The following is a 20,343-nucleotide window of genomic DNA, read 5'->3' on the forward strand; positions in this document are numbered from 1 at the left end:
ACAGTCCCTCCGTTCTGACATTGTCATGACACCATAAACAACTGTAGAAGACATAACCATATATAGTGCAAACCCCAGGTATCCCAACACATGTACATCTACACTCGGGATCAATATTTTCCACAAAATCCACTAAGTTTCAATACCAGTAATAATTCATATTTATCTTGTGAATCCTGGGAAATTTTGCAAAAATCAGAAGTCTCCATTTAAATTGTTTAAAACCAAGATATGGTCACTATTCCAGAGTTCTCTCCAAATAAGAGGGGTGCTGCACCACCTTGTCGGCTTGGCTGTGCCACAATGTAACAAATAAAACTGATATTTAATAATGATAGAGTAACTATCTTGATCGCCAATGACGGTGTGAATTTGCGAAACAGGGCGTCCATAAATTCGGAGCGTTTTCACGTTCCTCAATTCAGTGCAGTTCGGCAGTAGGCTATCTCGACACAGAACGCGCTCGTATAGCGTTGTCGAATCAGACAAACTTTGTAACGGCAGTTAAATGACCAAAGTTGCTAAACTTCCTAGATAACCTCCTTCAACGAATGACAGAATATCTCCTATATTTGGCAAAATCTATATAGCTGATGATTATACAGATAGCAGATCAGCTCTTGAATAACTGGCAGAAGAGAGTGGAAATAGTTAACGGTATTTTAACAAGAACAGACTCTGTTAAAAAAAGATCCATATCTACTCTCATAATATTTGTTGATCACACATTCTTTACCAATAATCTCATACGGGAACCAAGTTGGCCTACAGCGCAGAGAAGCGGGGAAAATGTTATAGCGGCGATATTTTGACATGTATAGGTGAGAGACATGCTTTGATAATGCATTGCAACCTATGGATTACAGAATAAAGTTAAAAATGTTCATGCAAAACAGGAGTTAGGATTTGGGGTTTCAGTGGGATTGATACCTGATAGGAAAATAACCCAGGCTCTAGGACAGGAGAAGATAGAATTTTCCCGCATGCCTCTCTGTGACAAAGATGCCTATGTAGTGAATTGTGCATAGGCCTATCAAATGTGTGACTGTCTAAAAACTCACAATGACAGCTCGCTATTTTATAGGCTATACTGCAGGGGTTTCCAATAGGGTTTATTAACTGCATTCTGGTCGCATGTGCAGTCCGTCGGTGTCAATTATGCGTGTGCTTTGAATTAATGGCGACTTTGTGTGAAGTAAATATGCTAGGCTAAAGGCTTCCATGCGACAACCTTTATGGATAATGTGCTATTTTATTTTTTGCTTATCTGTTTCCGTGCATGTTTTGTATGTTGTGGAGTTGCTTTAGTGCGACATTTGGGGTATTTTTTTGTTTATTTCCCGGGTCTTGTCATTACATTTTCTCGGGAAATGTGAAGAGTATTCCCGGGAGAGTCTGGTTACCAATTTTAATCCCTAATGTAGACATTTATTATTAACACACTTACAATTTAGCTTCATAATCCTTCCAGGCTTTGTCAAAGGGCTTCTTTATGTCCTGAAAGAAATAGGACAGAGTATGAGTAAACAGCAGTAATGAGGTCAATCTGGAATCCCACAGCGCAGTGTTAACTCTCTCTCCAACACAGGCCGACACCACCACTGGAGCCAAGGCCTCATCCTCACAATTTATGTTCTGGAAACCCACTACCACTCCATGTTTCCAATGTTTCCAACCTCACGGGTTCATGACCCCTTTATTAGTGGCGCTCGCCTTCAGGCACAACACAAGGACACTGTTTACGAGAAGATTTACAGTGTGATCTTTTAAACAGTCAGGCCCACTAGTCCATACCCTCCCCTTCTCCACCTCTCTCTTTCACTCTCTCAAATGCAAGCACACTCTCACACACACCCACTCTGTCTCTCTAAAACACACACATACACGCACGGGCACACGCACCACACTATGGCTGGGAATTGCCAGGGACCTCATGATGAGTTATTATCATGATACTTAGATGCCGATACGGTATGTATTGTGATTAACACAATTCAATATGTGTTGCGATTCAATGCTGTGATTTTACTGCGATTCCATGTTCCAAACATATATCTCACCATATACATTGAGTGTACTAAACATTAGGAACACCTTCTTAATATTGAGTTGACCTCACAACAGCCTCAATTTGTCGGGCATGGACTCAAGATGTTGAAAGTGTTCCACAAGGATGATGGCCCATGTTGACTCCAATGCTTCCAACAGTTGTGTCAAATTGGCTGGATGTCCACGGAAAACTGTTGAGTGTGAAAAACCCAGCAGCGTTGCAGTTCTTCAGCAGCGTTGCAGTTCTTGACACAAACTGGTGCACCTGGCACCTACTAACATATCCAGTTCAAAGACCCTTAAATATTTTGTTTGAGCCTCTGAACAATCCATGTCTCAATTGCCTCAAGGCTTAGAAATCCTTCTTTAACCTGTCTCCTCCCCTTCATCTACACTGATTGAAGTGGATTTAACAAGTGACATCAGTAAGGGACCATAGCTTTCACATGGATTTACCTGGTCAGTCTATGTCATGGAAAGTGCAGGTGTTCTTAATGTTTTGTATACTCAGTGTATGTCCGTGACAAGAGAGAGTCATGATCAGTCATGGAAATAAAAAAGTGCTGAAAACAAATTGGCTCACAATTTAAAAAGAAGATGAAGAAGAACAAGCTATGATGCAGGAACAGCCATCACTAACATACACGCACACATGAATCGACAGATCTGCTAAGTGGACTCTGAGTGGGCTCCAGTGCTAGGTCCTCCCCTAGGAGGTAAGGCAGAGAAAGCGAGCGGGAGTGAGGGAGAGAGCAAGGAAAGGAGAGTCTTTATTGTAAATCTTACCCCTTTCACGCCTTTCAGGTCCCCCTTCAACAGCGAGTCCAGGGTGAAGATCACATTATGGCTCATGCTCTGGAGCTGAAGAGATAGAGAGCGAGAGAGATAGAGAGAGAGAGAAAAGGGTTAGGATGAGAAAGAGAAAGAGAGAGAGTGGGAGAGAGAGTTGTTCAGTAACTCGGTCACCAGGGCAAGAGTCAGGATGGCTACTCTTTCAGCTTTCATCTGGAGTACATCAACAAATACTTGTGATGGCCCGAAGAAACCTTGACAGTATTATCTTCAGTTTAGGGGTGAACTCAATCTTGGCTATTTAGGAACCAGCAAAAACATTTTAGACTCTTAAAGTGTGCTAAGCAATTTAGGAATCAGCAAAAGCAATTTGACTACCATTTGCTAACAGCGCTGTAACCACATTGATCAATGCAGGTCAATATTCCTGAGCATTTATTCCATTTGGGCCTGTGATGGTCAGTGCCAAGTCCCATCCGGTCCGGGAAACAAACAACACTTAATGGCCACTAATGTGTTGCTTAAGTGCCTCCGTTGCAAAGACCCAATGTCTAAATCAATCACCTACTTATTGGCTGCTGCTCTACTATTAGAGCTGGCCATGGTCTGTCTGCCTGCATCCCAAATGACACCCTATGTCCTATATAGTGCACTACTTTTGACCAGAGCTCTATGGGGGTTCTATGGGCCCTGGTCAAAAGTAGTGCACTATAAAGAGAATTGGGTGCCATTTGGGATGTCTCACTTTTTGGAGTGGATGGATACTACTTAGACTGGCCTGAAACCTGGGCCCAACCCCACTACTCACTACTCTAGCAGACCAACAGGGTGGTCTCCTTCCTCTCACTCTGCTCTCCAGAGAGAGGCCCCTTATTTATGGGTGGTAAATACCACAAACTAGTGTCAGCATATAGAGAGTTTACTCCATACATAGAGAAAGAGAGAGAGAGAGAGAGAGAGAGAGAGAGAGAGAGAGAGAGAGAGAGAAAGAGAGAGAGTGAGGGAAAGAGAGAGAGAGAGAGTGAGAGAAAGAGAGAGAGTGAGGGAAAGAGAGAGAGAGAGAGAGAGAGAAAGAGAGAGAGAGAGAGCAAAATGTCCGCCAGAATAATAGCAACGTCAATAACCAATGGTGATGTATCAATACTTTTACCAATAGTAGTACACACTGACACCAGCCCTTGGGGAGCACTTATCAAAAGGATATATTCAATAAACACTCAAATGACAACTACAGTGCATTTGTAAAGTATTCAGACCCCTTTACTTTTTCCACATTTTGTAACATTAAGGTCTTATTCTAAAATTGATTAAATACTTTTTCCCCCTCATCAATCTATACACAATACCCCATAATGACAAAGCAAAAACAGGTTTTTAAACATTTTACATAATTATTCAGACTCTTTACTCAGTACTTTGTTGAAGCACCTTTGGCAGCGATTACAGAATCGAGTCTTTGCGATTTGACGCAACAAGCTTGGCACACCTGTATTTGGGGAGTTTCTCCCATTCTTCTCTGTAGATCCTCTCAAGCTCTGTCAGGTTAGATGGGGAGCATTGCTGCACAGATATTTCCAGGTTTCTCCAGAGATGTTCGACCGGGTTCAAGTCCGGGCTCTGGCTGGGCCACTCAAGGACATTTAGATACTTGTCCCGAAGCCACTCCTGCATTGTCTTGGCTGTGTGCTTAGGGTCATTGTCCTGTTGGAAGGTGAACCTTTGCCCCAGTCTGAGGTCCTGAATGCTCTGAAGCAGGTTTTCATCAAGGATCTCTCTGTACTTTGCTCCGTTCATCTTTCCCTCGATCCTGACTAGTCTCCCAGTCCCTTCCGCATTCAGGCCAAAGAGTTCAATCTTGGTTTCATCAGACCAGAGAATCTTGTTTCTCATGGTCTAAGAGTCTTTAGGTGACTTTTGGCAAACTCCAAGCGGGCTGTCATGTGCCTTTTACTGAGGAGTGGCTTCCGTCTGGCCACTTTACCATGAAGGCCTGACTGGTGGAGTGCTGCAGAGATGGTTGTCCTTCTGGAAGGTTCTCCCATCTCCACAGAGGAAATCTCACCTCCCTGACCAAGGCTCTTCTCCCCCGATTGCTCAGTTTGGCCGGGCGACCAGCTCTAGGAAGATTCTTGGTGTTTCCAAACTTCTTCCATTTAAGAAGGGCAAGGTGACCGGAAACATGACCGAATACAAACAGTGCAGCTATTCCCTCTGCAAGGCAATCAAACAAGCTAAGCGTCAGTATAGAAAAAAAGTAGAGTTGCAATTCAACGGCTCAGACACGAGAGGTATGTGGCAGGGTCTACAGTCAATCACGGACTATAAAAGGAAAACTAGCCCCGTCGCGGACCAGGATGTCTTGCTCCCAGACAGAATAAAACAACTTCTTTGCCACTGAGGACAATACAGCGCCATTGACACGGCCCGCTACCAAAACCTGCGGGCTCTCCTTCACTGCAGCCGACGCAAAACATTTAAATGTGTCAACCCTCGCAAGGCTGCAGGCCCAGACGGCATCCCCAGCCACATCCTCAGAACATGTGCAGACCAGCTGGCTGGTGTGTTTACTGACATATTCAATCAATCCTTATCCCAGTCTGCTGTCCCCACATGCTTCAAGAGGGCCACCATTGTTCCTGTTCCCAAGAAAGCTAAGGTAACTGAGCTAAATGACTACCGCCCCGTAGCACTCACTTCCGTCATCATGAAGTGCTTTGAGAGACTAGTCAAGACTAGTCACCATATCACCTCCACCCTACCTGACACCCTAGACCCACTCCAATTTGCTTACTGCCCCAATAGGTCCACAGACGACACAATCGCAATCACACTGCACACTGCACTAAACCCATCTGGACAAGGGGAATACCTATGTGAGAATGATGTTCATCGACTACAGCACAGCATTTAACACCATAGTACCCTCCAAACTCGTCATTATGCTCGAGACCCTGGGTCTCGACCCCGCCCTGAGCAACTGGGTCCTGGACTTCCTGACGGGCAGCCCCCAGGTGGTGAGGGTAGGTAACAACATCTCCACCCCGCTGATCCTCAACACTGGGGCCCCACAAGGGTGTGTTCTCAGCCCTTTCCTGTACTCCCTGTTCACCCACGACTGCGTGGCCATGCACGCCTCCAACTCAATCATAAAGTTTGCAGATGACACTACAGTGGTTGGCTTGATTACCAACAACAACGAGACGGCCTACAAGGAGGAGGTGAGGGCCCTCGTAGTGTGGTGTCAGGAAAATAACCTCACACTCAACGTCAACAAAACAAAGGAGATGATCGTGGACTTCAGGAAACAGCAGAGGGAGCAACCCCCTATCCACATCGATGGGACAGTCGTGGAGAGGGTAGAAAGTTTCAAGTTCCTCGGTGTACACATCACGGACAAACTGAAATGGTCCAACCACACAGACAGCGTGGTGAAGAAGGCGCAGCGCCTCTTCAACCTCAGAAGGCTGAAGAAATTTGGCTTGTCACCAAAAACACTCACAAACTTTTACAGATGCACAATTGAGAGCATCCTGTCGGGCTGTATCACCGCCTGGTACGGCAACTGCTCCACCCACAACCACAAGGCTCTCCCGAGGGTAGGGAGGTCTGCACAACGCATCACCGCGGGCAAACTACCTGCCCTCCAGGACACCTACACCACCCGATGTCACAGGAAGGCCAAAAAGATCATCAAGGACAACAACCACCCGAGCCACTGCCTGTTCACCCCGCTATCATCCAGAAGGCGAGGTCAGTACAGGTGCATCAAAGCAGGGACCGAGAGACTGAAAAATAGCTTCTATCTCAAGGCCATCAGACTGTTAAACAGCCATCACTAACATTGAGTGGCTGCTGCCAACATACTGACTCAAATCTCTAGCCACTTTAATAATACAAAAATGTATATAAATGTATCGCTAGTCACTTTAAACAATGCCACTTCATATAATGTTTACATACCCTACATTACTCATCTCATATGTATATACTATACTCTATACCATCTACTGCCTCTTGCCATCTCGATGTAATGTAACACTAGCCACTTTAAACAATGCCACTTTTATATGTTTACATACCCTACATTACTCATCTCATATGTATATACTGTACTCTATACCATCTACTGCATCTTGCCATCTTGATGTAATGTATCACTAGCCACTTTAAACAATGCCACTTTTATATGTTTACATATCCTTAAGAACTCATCTCATATGTATATACTGTACTCTATACCATCCACTGCATCTTGCCTATGCCATTCTATACCATCACTCATTCATATATTTTTTCATGTACATATTCTTATTCATTCCTTTACACTTGTGTGTATAAGGTAATTGTTGTGAAATTGTTAGGTTAGATTACTCGTTGGATATTACTGCATTGTCGGAACTAGAAGCACAAGCATTTTGCTACACTCACATTAACATCTGCTAACCATGTGTATGTGACAAATACAATTTGATTTGATTTGATTTGAAGAAGAAAAAAGAATGATGGAGGCCACTGTGTTCTTGGGGACCTTCAATGCTGCAGACATTTTTTGATACCCTTTCCCAGATCTGTGCCTCAGCACAATCCTGTCTTGGAGCTCTACGGACAATTCCTTCGACCTCATGGCTTGGTTTTTACTCTGACATGCACTGTCAACTGTGGGACCTTATATAGACAGTTGTGTGCCTTTTCAAATCATGTCCAATCAATTGAATTTACCACAGGTGGACTCCAATCAAGTTGTAGAAACATCTCAAGGCTGATCAACGGAAACAGGATGCACCTGAGCTCAATTTCGGGCTGAATACTTTCTGAAGGAACTGTATGTCTGAATATAGATCAGTGGGCATCTGTCCTTGGTTATGAATATGGGTAGCGTCGCTTGCCAGCGTTCTAAGTGAGCGATGCAAGAATTCAGTATCTAACTACATATGTGAGACCGACACAGACCACACACATACACTAAATGGTTGATACACAAGAATGTATAAAGGCAAATGTATGTCTTAGAAATATCTCATGCACAGAAGTGTATCTGTGTAATAAAGTGAGAGACAGAGAGAGAGTAAGGGATACAGAGCAATATGTCTTCACTTAGCATCGATATAAGGAATGTCAAGAGATGCTTGTCCTTTCACCACTGTTACAGGCAACATGTATACCACCTCCCCGGGCAGTGCCAACAGGTGGCTGATTTAGGAGGGTTCCAGGGGAGCGCTCTTACACACGCACACACACACACACAAACACACACACACACACACACACACACACGCTCACAGCCACATACACAGACACTCCCCCACACTCACATTCACACACACGTACACTAATCTCACTGCTAGCCACACAGGTAGAGAGCGAGGGACGGCCTCTTCTTCCAACAACAATCACTCACACACACAGGATTCCAACTGGACACATTTTTCAAAACAAATATCGGGAAATCTACGGCAGAGAGATGAGAGCAGACTAGTGAAAAAAGAACGTAAGAGAAAGATGAAGCAGCAGTCACCTATATTGAGGTGATTGTGAGGACGGTTTTGTCAGGGTGGTCTATTTAAACAACAACAAAAAATAGCTTGATAATAGCTTGGAATATTCAGTGGAATTTGAAACTATTGCAGCCACCTGTAATGAAGACATACAGTTGAAGTCGGAAGTTTACATACACCTTAGCCAAAAACATTTAAACTCAGTTTTTCACAATTCCTGACATTTAATCAGAGTAAAAATTCCCTGTCTTAGGTCAGTTAGGATCACCACTTTATTTAAAAAATGTGAAATGTCAGAATAATAGTAGAGAGAATGATTTATTTCAGCTTTTATTTCTTTCATCACATTCCCAGTGGGTCAGAAGTTTACATACACTCAATTAGTATTTGGTAGCATTGCCTATAAATTGTTTAACTTGGGTCAAACGTTTCGGGTAGCGTTCCACAAGCTTCCCACAATAAGTTGGGTGAATTTTGGCCCATTCCTCCTGACAGAGCTGGTGTAACTTAGTCAGGTTTGTAGGCCTCCTTGCTCACACACGCTTTTTCAGTTCTGCCCACAAATGTACTATAGGATTGAGGTCAGGGCTTTGTGATGGCCACTCCAATACCTTGACTTTGTTGTCCTTAAGCCATTTTGCCACAACTTTGGAAGTATGCTTGGGGTCATTGTCCATTTGGAAGACCCATTTGCGACCAAGCTTTAACTTCCTGACTGATGTGTTGAGATGTTGCTTCAATATATCCACATAATGTTCCTCCCTCATGATGCCATCCATTTTGTGAAGTGCACCAGTCCCTTCTGCAGCAAAGCACGCCCACAACATGATGCTGCCAACCCCGTGCTTCACGGTTGGGATGGTGTTCTTCGGCTTGCAAGCCTCCCCCTTTTTCCTCCAAACATAACGATGGTCATTATGGCCAAACAGTTATATTTTTGTTTCATCAGACCAGAGGACATTTCTCAAAAAGGTACGATCTTTGTCCCCATGTGCAGTTGCAAACCGTAGTCTGGCTTTTTTATGGCCGTTTTGGAGCAGCGGCTTCTTCCTTGCTGAGCGGCCTTTCAGGTTAAGTCGATATAGGACTCGTTTTACTGTGGATACCGATACTTTTGTACCTGTTTCCTCCAGCATCTTCACAAGGTCCTTTGCTGTTGTTCTGGGATTGATTTGTACTTTTCGCACCAAAGTAAGTTCATCTCTAGGAGACAAAAGGCGTCTCCTTCCTTAGCGGTGTGACGGCTGCGTGGTCCCATGGTGTTTATACTTGCATACTATTGTTTGTACAGATGAACGTGTTACATTCAGGAGTTTGGAAATTGCTCCCAAGGATGAACCAGACATTTTTTTTCTGAGGTCTTGGCTGATTTATTTTGATGTCAAGCAAAGAGGCACTGAGTTTGAAGGTAGGTCTTGAAATACATCCACAGGTACACCTCCAATTGACTCAAATTATGTCAATTAGCCTATCAGAAGCTTCTAAAGCCATGACATCATTTTCAGGAATTTTCCAAGCTGTTTAAAAGGCACAGTCAACTTAGTGTATGTAAACATCTGACCCACTGGAATTGAGATACAGCGAATTATAAGTGAAATAATCTGTCTGTAAACAATTGTTGGAAAAATTACTTGTGTCATGCACAAAGTAGATGTCCTAACCAACTTGCCAAAACTATAGTTTGTTAACAAGAAATTTGTGGAGTGGTTGAAAAAAAGTTTTAATGACTCCAACCTCAGTGTATGTAAACTTCCGACTTCAACTGTACATGCTCGGCGTGCGTGCTCGCTCGTTCGTGCATTATTGTTGTCACGATACCAGAATTTTGACTTCGATACAGATACCAAACATTGAACAATATGTTGAAAAATGGTAGAACAACTGAAATAACAAATAGAATAACTTCTATTCTGTATTAAATTTCTTAAAAAAATAAAACACCATATCTTGAATATCTGCAATTTTCCTTATGCGAAACCATACCTGAGACTCTTAGTTTAGATGTAATTTTATAATTACATCTAAACTGTTTATATTTTTTATTTGATACATATCAGGGTTCATTTGCTCATCTATGGCCATAATATTGGGTCAAATTACATTCATTAGACCTATGATTCACTATTCATTACAGCTAAATAATTTAAGGTGTTAAATGAATAATTTTGTTCCAAAACAACAACAAAAAACTTTTGATGCTCATTTCATTGAAATACAATACATTTTACACCGCCTACTACGATTCCCAGAGTGCATTTCAACTCCCAGGGTGCAACGCTCCACCCAGGGCCGGGTTAAATATTTTAATAACTAACCCTGGGTTGTCACGATTTACCACAGCCACAAATTCAAAATGAAAACAAAAATTTGCTTTTTGGTTTTAATTCAAGGTTAGGGTTAGGCATAAGGTTAGCATTGTGGTTATTAAGGTTAGGTTTCAAATCAGATTGTAAGAAGATAAATTGTAGAAATGATGACTTTGTGGCTGCGGTAACTAGTGATGACCCAAGGGCTGGCTGGGCTACTGCTAGCAAGCCCAGATAAATGCAAAGTAGTCTAAATATATTGCTGTCGTAGCTAAGTTATGAGTGCATTTTGCATTACTTTTGGGTTGTAATCATATTATAATGCTCACATGAATGTCATGCTGAATATACTGTATGTTCATGTCATTGTCACAAAAACATTATTCGAATTTAGTTGCTAGAAGAATAACGTTAGGCTACAATGCAAATGTCATGTGTAAAATCGTTTTTTTATGTCATTTTGGAAGTAAATCTCCTTTGCACTGCACTGCTTTGTAACACCTTTTGCATAGTTGTTTCAGTGGGCTGGCTCTCATCATCTGCTCTGTAAGCAAAGTATTCCAAAGTTTGCTTCTGGAGCCAGTTTTGTCAACAAGCTGCGGGTGTGGAGGTATGATGTTTTGGTTTGAAAAAGCCATGCTGTCTGCATTTTCTCTCTCTCGCTTGCTTCTAAAGAGTGGCTTCCGCTGTGTCAGTGTAGCCTGGCTAGCTTACTACTTATTGCCCTCTTGAAAAGATTCAGACAAAATACTAGACAGACTCGGTCCTCTCGATCCATATCAGATGTGAGACACATTTTACAGTAGTACTGAAAGTAACACAAATTCTTGTATCAAACCATTTTTCATGATCTAGTAAATGTTTCGGTATAACATATAACACTATCATGTGTACACAAACACACAAGCACAGACACACACAAACCTACACACACACAGGTGTGCATTTATAATTTGATCAGCTTCTCACAGCAGGAAAATAATCCTGCAGCAACAGGAAATGTGAATTATTATGTTGATTATAATTAATGTACATTTTCAAGTGGTTGACACATTTTTTGTTAAGATAAATCTGACATTTTAAAGTGGAAATTACAGAAGCCTTTTTAAACGTTGATTACACTACAATCCTGCTGCGCACGAAAATGATCTGAGACAACAGTGTGATAAAATGAAGATAGGACATCTGTACCCAAGTCAAGTCCATCCCAAGATGGGAAACCCTCATGTGTGTCACGTCCTGGCCAGTATAAGGATAAGGATAAATGATCTGAGACAACAGTGTGATAAAATGAAGATAGGACATCTGTACCCAAGTCCATCCCAAGATGGGAAACCCTCATGTGAAGGTGTTGGCACTGTCACCTCTTTGTCAATTAAATGGTGGATATTCTGGGCATTATCAGCCATGAGTAACTGAACTGTAAAAAAGTCCCGTGTGTCTCACCAGGTTCTTGAGCAGGGTCGACAGCTCCTTGGTCAGGGTGGAGAACTTGACGAAGGCTGTTCCCAGGTCAGGGTTGTCTCTGCTGATGAAATTGCTGCCAAACTTATCCAGAGCCTGGGCATAGTTCTCCTCATTCTGGACATGGTCTGGGAGAGGGAGACAGAGGGAGACAATCAAGTTAATATTAGTTTGAATTTGAAATACTGATAACAAGGGTAGTGTTGCTAGGTTTTGCATCCCAAAATGCACCTTATTCCTTATATAAAGCACTACTTCAGTAGTGCAGTATATAAAGGGGTCCATAGGACTCTGGTCAAAGTAGTGCATAGGGAATAGGGTGCCATTTAGGACACAGCCAGGGACAGGTAATTGTGATCAAGCATTGAAAGGTTGACATTTGCCATTGCATCATCTGGTTACAAATGCAACAGCTTAGTGTGGTTTCTAATCACTTTTACAACTTAAATCAGATTGTCATTCTGTAAAGTTCAATATGAAGGGGTAGATCTTGCTAACTGGGTGTGGGTGAATGGGTTGAAGAGGGGCATTGGTAGACTGCCATTTCATTAGGAAAAATGATTGGTGCATGATGCAATGGGGGTAGACTCCCATTCATTGTTATAGTACAGCTAAACCAGGATCTGTCACAACTTTCTATCAGCATGTTAATGTGCAACCAGAGGAAAAATAACTCCACATCAGTGCATCGATGATGTCGTCCCCACAGTGACCATACGTACATACCCAGACCAGAAGCTATGGATTACAGGCAGCATCCACACTGAGCTAAAGGCTAGAGCTGCCGCTTTCAAGGAGCGAGACTCGGAAGCTTATAAGAAATCCCACTATGCCCTCCGACGAACCCTCAAACAGCAAAGTGTCAATACAGGACTAAGATCAAATTGAACTACACCGGCTCTGACGTACTACACAGCCGAGAGCTGCCCAGTGACACGGGTCTACCAGACAAGCTAAACTACTTCTATGCTCGCTACGAGGCAAATAGCATTTAAACATGCATGAGAGCACCAGCTGTTTCCGGAAGACTGTGTGATCACGCGCTCTGCAGCCAATGTGAGTAAGACCTTTAAACAGGTCAACATTCACAAGGCCGCAGGGCCAGACAGATTACCAGGACGTGTACTCCGGGCATGCGGTGACCAACTGGCAAGTGCCTTCACTGACATTTTCAACCTCTCGCTGTCTGAGTCAGTAATACCAACATGTTTTAAGCAGACCACCATAGTCCCTGAGCCCAAGAACACTATGGTAACCTGCCTAAATGACTACCGACCCATAGCACTCACGTCTGTAGCTATGAAGTGCTTTGAAAGGCTGGACATGGCTCACATCAACACCATCATCCCAGAAACCCTAGACCCACTCCAATTTGCATACCGCCCCAACAGATCCACAGATGATGCAATCTCTATTGCACTCCACACTGCCCTTTCACACCTGGACAAAAGGAACACCTATGTGAGAATGCTATTCATTGACTACAGCTCAGCATTCAACACCATAGTGCCCTCAAAGCTCATCAAAAAGCTAAGGACCCTGGGACTAAACACCTCCCTCTGCAACTGGATCCTGGACTTTCTGACGAGCCACCCCCAGGTGGTAAGGGTAAGTAACAACACATCCGCCACGCTGATCCTCAACACAGGGGCCCCTCAGGGGTGCATGCACAGTCCCCTCCTGTACTCCCTGTTCACTCATGACTGCACGGCCAGGCACAACTCCAACACCATCATTAAATTTGCCAATGACACAACAGTGGTAGGCCTGATCACCAACAACGATGAGACAGCCTATAGGGAGGAGGTCAGAGACCTGGCCATGTGGTGCCAGGACAACAACCTCTCCCTCAATGTGATCAAGACAAAGGAGATGATTGTGGACTACAGGAAAAAGAGGACCGAGCATGCCCTCATTCTCATCGACGTGGCTTCAGTGGAGCAGGTTGAGAGCTTCAAGTTCCTTGGTGTCCACATCACCAACAAACTAACATGGTCCAAGCACACCAAGACAGTCGTGAAGAGGGCACGATAAAACCTATTCCCCCTCAGGAGACTGAAAAGATTTAGCATGGGTCCTCAGATCCTCAAAAGGTTCTACAGCTGCACCATCGAGAGCATCCTGACTGGTTGCATCACTGCCTGGTATGGCAACTGCTCAGCCTCCGACCGCAAGGCACTACAGAGGGTAGTGCGAACGGCCCAGTACATCACTGGGGCCAAGCTTCCTGCCATCCAGGACCTCTATACCAGGCGGTGTCAGAGGAAGGCCCTAAAAATTGTCAAAGAGTCCAGCCACCCTAGTCATAGACTGCTCTCCCTGCTACCGCATGGCAAGCGGTACTGGAACGCCAAGTCTAGGTCCAAGAGGCTTCTAAACAGCTTTTACCCCCAAGCCATAAGACTCCTGAACATCTTGTCAAAGGCTACTCAGACTATTTGCAGGGCTGTATATGGGATTGAACTGTATCCAAAATCAGACAGGATACCTGAGCAGGGCCAGATCAGAAAGGGACCCTCTTCAAGGCACTAACAAACTAAAACTGACTATGTGGAGAGAAGGTTCAAACTCTGAAATATTTAGTTTCATAAGAGGGCATAATTACTCACCCAGACCAGTCTATATAGAGATCATCCCTTTTCAATGTCTTCCACAAGCGCAACCCTCTGGTTAATGAGCCTAGAAAACTGACAGAGAGCGTTCTCTCACCTTGGCCTGAGCTGTAGATGGCCTTGACTGATTTCTTCACCTTCTGCAGCGCAGTCCTGTCCTGATCCAAAGCCTGTAAACACAGAATGAGAGAGAGAGAAAGAGAGAGAGAGGATTGTTAAGGATTTACAATAGCATCACAGACTGAACTTTGTAACCAAAACACAACACAATTGTTATACTGTAAATTATAGTCATTTCAGAGACCGAAGCTAACCTTCTGAACACTATGACATTTTTACAGTGCTGGCATAAAAACGGGCATAACAATTTATCAAATGCTCAAAAAGCACCACATGACCTGAAATATGGCTTATCAACATTCCAAATGAAATTCCAAACTGTTTGTTATATAAGGGTTCCATACAGTAGCATCATTAGGACAGTTGCGCCTCAGGTAGAGCAGCTGTCTCTTCTCCACGCTTCTCTGTTTCGCAAAGAGCAAGACCATGGCCCTTCTTGCTATTCGACTAGTCCTGCTATTCTGTTGGTGTTTTAAAAATCTATTAATATCACAAAGCTGAGATAGCATTGAATAACACTAGGGCTGTCCCAGACTAAAATAAATATTGGTCGAACAAAGAGTCGTCTGCTCTTTCGACCAATCGATTGGTCGTATTTTTTATGTGTATATTTCCATATATAGATACATGCTATGTGTTATAATCAAATCAACGATATGCACTGCACTTGTCTGATGCTTTCAGCAAACTTGATTGTGCCGGACCTGCCTCAGACTTGCTGCGCTGTGTTAAAAAAAAGACAGCGATTGACTGTGTGCCTAGCATCTGTTGTCTCTCCTCCCTGCTGCAGCGACCACCACAGAACATCAGCAGTGTGTATCGCGCTGTCCGTGTTGCTGAAACTGCAACATAATTACAGCCATTTCTGATTGAAAAGTTGTTACCGAAACCCTTAATTTGTTTGCTCTCTTTACGTGACAATAAGGCCTGACCTATAGCATATCATAATCACATGAATAAATTGGTTATAACAAACTCTGAACACCGTAACACATGTGACAGCAAAATGGATGCAGAGGACGAACAAATAAACTCGAAAAGGGGGAATGTTTACTGGTTGCGCAGGAGGTAAAGAGGATGTCAGATGTGTGGAATAAATTTAACTAGTTTTGGGGAAATACAGGAGATCAAGAAAAAGAAGGTATGAAGCCAGCGCTGCATTGTCACGTCCTGACGATGGTAAGAGGTCATTTGCCATAGTAGAGTGGTCAGTGTGTGGCAGGGGGGTTTGTTTTGTAGGTATTTAGGGTTTTCTGTTTCTATGTGGGTTTGTTCTAGTTATCATTTTCTATGTGTTGGTTTTCATGTTCGGCCGGGTATGGTTTCCAATCAGAGGCAGGTGTCTTTCGTTGTCTCTGATTGGAAGCCATACTGAGGCAGCCTGTTTTTCCTTTGGGGTTGTGGGTAGTTGTTTTCCGTTTTGTCTGAGTACCTTACGGAACTGTTGGCTGTCGTTCTGTTATTTTGTTTAAGTGTTCTCGTGAAATAAAGTAAGAATGAGCACTCTACACGCTGCGTCTTGGTCCCCTTTCGTCGACCGCTGTGATGAAAGGGGACCAAGGTGCCCTGTGTACTAAACAGGTGCTGTTAGATTACAATATCATTTTTCTGACCGTTTGGAACAATGTAAACAACACAAAATAAATTATAAGTGTACCAGAGTCTGTTGAAACGTTTTGGCGTCATTGTTTAAGCTAATCATTCAATAGTTGCTTTTTTATTTTATTTAAAAACGGTTGATTGCATTTCACATCATGAATGACTCGTATACTGTGTGATGATATAAACAAATAAACTATTGATTGATACAGTAGTCTATATAAGAATTTAAATACAGGCCTAAGTAAGTTACGGTATTAAGACTAAACAGGATGCGCTCTTACAGTGGCTTGCGAAAGTATTCACCCCCCTTGGCATTTTTCCTATTTTGTTGCCTTACAACCTGGAATTAAAATTGATTTTTGGGGGGTTTGTATCATTTGATTTACAAAACATGCCTACCACTTTGAAGATGCTAAATATTTTTTCTTGTGAAACAAACAAGTATGACGACCCTCCCACTCTGTCTGCCATATTCTTTCTCTTTGCTCTTGTTTTCCTTATGAGGATGTCGGCGGGAGGAGCTGGGAGGGTCGTCAGCAACATGGGACACACCTGGGCCCGGGTGTGTCCCGGGATAAATACACCTCTTCCCCATTCATTGTCCATTCTTCAAGGCAAAACTGCTCCAGCTCCTTCAAGTTGGATGGGTTCCGCTAATGTACAGCAATCTTTAAGTCATACCACAGATTCTCAATAGGATTGAGGTCTGGGCTTTGACTAGGCCATTCCAAGACATTTAAATGTTTCCCCTTAAACCCCTCAAGTATTGCTTTAGCAGTATGCTTAGGGTCATTGTCCTGCTGGAAGGCGAACCTCCGTCCCAGTCTCAAATCTCTGGAAGACTGAAACAGGTTTCCCTCAAGAATTTCCCTGTATTTAGCGCCATCCATCATTCCTTCAATTCTGCCCAGTTTCCCAGTCCCTGCCAATGAAAAACATCCCCACAGCATGATGCTGTTAACATGGGGATGGTTTTCTCAGGGTGATGAGAGGCACTGGGTTTGCGCCAGACATAGCGTTTTCCTTGATGGCCAAAAAGCTCAATTTAAAAAAAGTATATGTTTGGAGAGTCTCCCACATGCATTTTGGAGAACACCAAACGTGTTCGCTTATTTTTTCTGGACACTCTTCCGTAAAGCCCAGCTCTGTGGAGTGTACGGCTTAAAGTGGTCCTATGGACAGATACTCCCATCTCCGCTGTGGAGCTTTGCAGCTCCTTCAGGGTTATCTTTGGTCTCTTTGTTGCCTCTCTGATTAATGCCCTCCTTGCCTGGTCTGTGAGTTTTGGTGGGCGGCCCTCTCTTGGCAGGTTTGTTGTGGTGCCATATTATTTTCATTTTTTAATAATGGACTTAATGGTGCTCCGTGGGATGTTCAAAGTTTCTGATATTTTTTTATAACCAACCCTGATCTGTACTTCTCCACAACTTTGTCCCTGACCTGTTTGGAGAGCTCCTTGGTCTTAGTGCCGCTTGCTTGGTGGTGCCCCTTGCTTAGTGGTGTTGCAGACACTGGGGCCTTTCAAAACAGGTGTATATATACTGAGATCATGTGCCACTTAGATTGCACACAGGTGGACTTTATTTAGCTAATTATGTAACTTCTGAAGGTAATTGGTTGCACCAGATCTTATTTAGGGGCTTCATAGCAAAGGGGGTGAATACATATGCATGCACCACTTTTCTGTAAAAAAAGAAAAAGTTATACTTTTCATTTCACTTCACCAATTTGGACTATTTTGTGTATGTCCATTACATGAAATCCAAATAAAAATACATTTAAATTACAGGTTGTAATGCAACAAAATAGGAAAAATGCCAAGGGGGGTGAATACTTTTGCAAGGCAATGTAGGCCCACAACTCGATGGTGGTTATGCAAGGCTGCTATACTAAGCCTACTAATGATATTGACATTACTTATTATTATAATGCTGATCATAATAATAATAGTAACAAGGAGATAAAGGAAAAAGGTGGGTTATTATTATAAAAAAATACAAAAATCGGACAATTTGGCTGGTCTATTGAAAAAAAAAGTGGAAACCATTATTACAGCAGAGCAAAGGTTAATAAAAGCCAAATTCGTGAGGCTTGATGCTCACGGAATCAGTAGGCTATTAAACAATCACTCATACAGTGGGGGAAAAAAGTATTTGATCCCCTGCTGATTTTGTATGTTTGCCCACTTACAAAGAAATGATCAGTCTATAATTTTAACGGTTGGTTTATTTGAACAGTGAGAGACAGAATAACAACAAAAAATCCAAAAAAACGCATGTCAAAAATGTTATAAAATGATTTGCATTTTAATGAGGGGAAATAAGTATTTGACCCCTCTGCAAAACATGACTTAGTACTTGGTGGAAAAACCCTTGTTGGCAATCACAGAGGTCAGACGTTTCTTGTAGTTGGCCACCAGGTTTGCACACATCTCAGGAGGGATTTTGTCCCAGTCCTCTTTGCAGATCTTCTCCAAGTCATTAAGGTTTCGAGGCTGACGTTTGGCAACTCGAACCTTCAGCTCCCTACACAGATTTTCTATGGGATTAAGGTCTGGAGACTGGCTAGGCCACTCCAGGACCTTAATGTGCTTCTTCTGTCATGCTGGAATACCCATCCACGACCCATTTTCAATGCCCTGGCTGAGGGAAGGAGGTTCTCACCCAAGATTTGACATGGCCCCGTCCATCGTCCCTTTGATGCGATGAAGTTGTCCTGTCCCCTTAGCAGAAAAACACCCCCAAAGCATAATGTTTCCACCTCCATGTTTGACGGTGGGGATGGTGTTCTTGGGGTCATAGGCAGCATTCCTCCTCCTCCAAACACGGCGAGTTGAGTTGATGTCAATGAGCTCCATTTTGACCACAACACTTTCACCCAGTTGTCCTTTGAGTCATTCAGATGTTCATTGGCAGACTTCAGACGGGCCTGTATATGTATTCTTGAGCAGGGGGACCTTGCGGGTGCTGCAGGATTTCAGTCCTTCACGGCGTAGTGTGTTACCAATTGTTTTTTTGGTGACTATGGTCCCAGCTGCCTTGAGATCATTGACAAGATCCTCCCGTGTAGTTCTGGGCTGATTCCTCACCGTTCTCATGATCATTGCAACTCCACAAGGTGAGATCTTGCATGGAGCCCCAGGCCGAGGGATATTGACAGTTCTTTTGTGTTTCTTCCATTTGCGAATAATCGCACCAAATGTTGTCACCTTCTCACCAAGCTGCTTGGCGATGGTCTTGTAGCCCATTTCAGCCTTGTGTAGGTCTACAATCTTGTCCCTGACATCCTTGGAGAGCTCTTTGGTCTTGGCCATGGTGGAGAGTTTGGAATCTGATTGATTGATTGCTTCTGTGGACAGGTGTCTTTTTTTACAGGTAACAAGCTGCGGTTAGGAGCACTCCCTTTAAGAGTGTGCTCCTAATCTCAGCTCATTACCTGTATAAAAGACACCTGGGAGCCAGAAATCTTTCTGATTGAGAGGGGGTCAAATACTAATTTCCCTCATTAAAATGCAAATCAATTTATAACATTTTTGATATGTGTTTTTCTGGATATTTTTGTTGTTATTCTGTCTCTCACTGTTCAAATAAACCTACCATTAAAATTATAGACTGATCCTTTCTTTGTCAGTGGGCAAACGTACAAAATCAGCAGGGGATCAAATACTTTTTCCCCCCACCGTACAGTATATGGATGATTTATAAATTCAGGCTCATTTAACAGTTAGGCTATTGATTCTAGACCTAATTAAGTTCGGGTTTCCTCTCTCCTCACTTTCCTTAGACAATTAAGGCAAGGGCTGTTTTCTCGTCTCCTAACTCTGCTGCTGCCTCCGCCACATTGTTCTCAACACCAATATGCTGGTTAACTTTTCCATTATGCACATAGCAACATGGTCTAGGA

The 20,343-nt window shown here is 43.1% G+C and overlaps 1 pseudogene; it reads right to left on the minus strand.

Annotated features, from left to right (window-relative positions):
- LOC115154750 (arf-GAP with SH3 domain, ANK repeat and PH domain-containing protein 1-like) overlaps nt 1-20,343 on the minus strand; it is an 81,323-nt pseudogene that overhangs the window by 36,613 nt on the left and 24,367 nt on the right.

This window comes from Salmo trutta, chromosome 2, assembly GCF_901001165.1.
Source record: "Salmo trutta chromosome 2, fSalTru1.1, whole genome shotgun sequence".
NCBI classification, from domain to species: domain Eukaryota; kingdom Metazoa; phylum Chordata; class Actinopteri; order Salmoniformes; family Salmonidae; genus Salmo; species Salmo trutta.